We start from the raw sequence: 3,293 nt of genomic DNA on the forward strand, positions 1-3,293 counted from the left end.
TTTAAGTAGTAGGAGTCCGACTTCGTTATATCGGTCTCCTTTAAGTTATTTTTGCAAATAACTTTTTAGTAGTAGGAGTCTGACTTCGTTATGTCGGTCTCCTTTAAGTTATTTTTGTAGTCCTCTTTTTTGGACCTGTGTCAGGTCTCTTTCAGGGACTACTTGTATAACTTTTTAGTTTCGGGCTGACTTTGTTATGTCGGGCCCTTCTAAGTTAAAGTAATCCTCTTTAATAGGGTTGGGCAGACCTCTTTCCAGGGTTTACTTATAACTTGGGTTGACTTGGTCCGACTTCTTAATGTCGGCCAGTCTTTAAGTTATTATTTTAGCAATCCGTAAGACCTCGTCAGGTTCTTTTTTAGATCACTTTCAATAACTTCTTACATTATTCTATGTTCATCTTTGCCAATTTGTAGAAAGTGGTTGTCATCTCTAGATCGTCCTTTGGGTGAATCGCATTTTCACCTTTATCGGACGGTTATCTTTATCGTGATCGTGTAGTGAAATTATTTTTTTTCACTTCAAATCAGAAATCTATGAGAATCTGCAGGCTGTGTTTATAGAAATGGATAGTACTCAAGATATAAGCATAAACCTTCAAACCTTGTCCCAATTGAAACTATTTGTGCTGACTTAACTTAGAATTTTAGGAACATGAAGCACAAATTAAAACACATGAAATTAGTTAATAGATAGAGTGAAGAGGAGGTACCTGTCACAAATTTGAACCTATTCCATCATGGATGCCATTCTTTGCTGATCAGCTTCTAGAAGTGATTCAAAACCAGCTAACATGCTCTTATCCATGATTCAACCAGGGATTTTGGAGAAGAAACTCAAACCCAAGGAACGAAATTGAAACCAGTTAACTAATAATAATATAGGATGAAACTAAAGACCAAAAAGAAATAGAAAGCAAACAAAACTTAACTAAAGATGAAACAGAATTTTGTGCAGAAGATGAAGCCTACTAGTTCTTCTGGAAATTTGTGCAGCTTCCTCTGAATTCATGTTTCCCTTGCAAGCTGCATCTGAATCACAAATATCAAATCAAAGATTAGGATTAATTTCTATGCAAACCATGACAAGATGCTATCAATTTTTGTAATCAGTAAGAGAATTATTGCCTGATGATAATTGACTTTGGAATATGCATTGGTTCCCTTGAGTTCTAGATGGATTATCTTGGAGCATTCAAGTTCTTGAATCCTTAATAGAACCTGAAACAAGAAGAGGAATCAATCACTTTAGATATTAAATAACTAACAGCATGTAATTCATAAGGGTGAACTCACTTTAGCATGTAATTCATAAGCCATGTCATCATCTCTATCTTTAGATATTAAATAACTAACAACATAAAAAACTAGTCTCTCATACAAGGTAGCTTGTCCCTGTCACAACTCACAACTGAACTCTTATTATGTATGAAAAATTAAAATTTGGAGTAAGCAATGCAAATTAAATTAGCCAGTAAGAATAGTAGTAAATAAATGTGAAAGCAATGCAAATTAAATTAGCTAGTAAGAGACGTCACTGAGGAATAGAAGCTCTCCCTTGCATTGAATCAAAACCCATCATGTCACATCATCATGATGAGTGAAAAAAAGAGATTATAATATAAATTAAATTTTGGTGGTTACAGCAATCCTCATTAAAAAACCTTTTCAGGAAAAAGAGTGCATCCAATGGTGAGATCTTTTACTTTTCTAGCTGTAGTACCTTCTTAGATTGCAGGCGTGCCATGATCTGGGAAGCTCTCGTCCATCGAGTTCGGATAGTCTGTAGTAGCCCTTTCCGAGTACTTTTACAACTCGGTAGGGTCCTTTCCAGTTTGCTGCCAACTTTCCTTCTCCTGGTCGAGTTGTTCCAATATCATTTTGGATTAGGATGAGGTCGTTCTCTGTGAAACTTCTTGGCACTCGTACAAGGTAGCTTGTCCCTGTCACAACTCACAACTGAACTCTTATTATGTATGAAAAATTAAAATTTGGAGTAAGCAATGCAAATTAAATTAGCCAGTAAGAATAGTAGTAAATAAATATGGAAGCAATGCAAATTAAATTAGCTAGTAAGAGACGTCACTGAGGAATAGAAGCTCTCCCTTGCATTGAATCAAAACCCATCATGTCACATCATCATGATGAGTGCAAAAAAGAGATTATAATATAAATTAAATTACAGCAGTTACAGCAATAATAAGAATGGAATTAGCATTTCTTTGATAAAACATGATTTAAACCCAGCCAATGTAATTATCATTAGTACATCCATGAGACTTCTAACCATCATAATCAACAATGGAAATCTAATCATTAGTAGGATCAATTTAATCATTGGAATTTCCATCGCTACTAATTGGAGAACACACCCCATGTTATGAGTTAAAAATTACCATTGGCTCTGGTGATTGGTTAGTAGCTCGAGACCATTTCTTCAAGAAAGCTTGAGTATTGAAGACTTGAGTGGAACTATTTTCCTGATGCCTAAATAGGAAAAAAGAAGAAAATGAACAATGAAAGGTCATACCAAAGTTTTCTCATGGAAGATTGAAAACTAAATTCTTGAAACAAGAACTAGAATATTCATACTAGGAAATTCCGATAGCCACTTAAAAGTGTTGCAAAGAACTTTAAGAATATCATCCTGCACAAGAAATATGGTGACAATAAGACACAAAAAAGTTAAACAATAAATTGGACTGTCCACAAGGAACCAAAACAATAAATTGGACGGTCCACAAGGAACCAAGAAACAGCATAAATTAGAACTACAATGAGCAAAGCACAAATCATTCTTGGTATAACAGGCAAGCATCAAGTTCATCTATGTGAGAAAATTTCAATATTTTATTACAAATATCAATCAGCAATGTTTAGAATAAAGTGTACCATAATATTTTCCAGGGAACTAAATTAAGAATTCATAAAAATGTTCATCAATCTAGCATCTCATTCACTTTCATATGATTTATTCAGAGACGGTGAACCTAAAAAGAATGGAAAACAATGAATAATCTACCATCGAAGGATCACCTTAACTGAAGGTCATGATCCGCTCCCCACTGCTTAGCCACAAATTTAGTATAATGCTCAGATACACTATATATTCCAGCCTTCAATTCATCAATTCCAATTACATTGGGGTATAATAACTTGATTACCTCACCACGCAAGAAGCGGTATTCTGGCTCGGGAATAGGTGGAATTTTCTCTGATGTAGTGATACGATTATAATCAAAGTCAACAACCACCTACAAGAGATTAAAAGATATCAATTAAAATAAATGAAAG

The 3,293-nt window shown here is 34.5% G+C and overlaps 2 long non-coding RNA genes across 4 annotated transcripts in view; both read right to left on the reverse strand.

Moving 5' to 3' along the window:
• LOC107623582 overlaps positions 1–1,031 on the reverse strand; it is a 2,192-nt gene extending 1,161 nt beyond the window's left edge. Inside the window, exon 1 of the long non-coding RNA XR_001616514.2 lies at positions 713–1,031. This is a non-coding gene — a long non-coding RNA (uncharacterized LOC107623582). The remainder of the gene's footprint in view (positions 1–712) is intronic.
• LOC107623583 overlaps positions 1,124–3,293 on the reverse strand; it is a 6,687-nt gene continuing 4,517 nt past the window's right edge. The window contains exons 1-4 of one of the 3 annotated variants that reach the window (XR_001616515.2): positions 3,036–3,230; positions 2,592–2,646; positions 2,396–2,486; positions 1,124–1,220 (exon numbers count right to left, since the gene is read on the reverse strand). This is a non-coding gene — a long non-coding RNA (uncharacterized LOC107623583). Of the gene's footprint in view, positions 1,221–2,395; positions 2,487–2,591; positions 2,647–3,035; positions 3,231–3,293 lie in introns of those variants that run through there. The other 2 variants (XR_002355369.1, XR_002355370.1) reach the window with 2 other exon arrangements.

Source organism: Arachis ipaensis, chromosome B10 (genome assembly GCF_000816755.2).
Source record: "Arachis ipaensis cultivar K30076 chromosome B10, Araip1.1, whole genome shotgun sequence".
Classification (NCBI taxonomy): domain Eukaryota; kingdom Viridiplantae; phylum Streptophyta; class Magnoliopsida; order Fabales; family Fabaceae; genus Arachis; species Arachis ipaensis.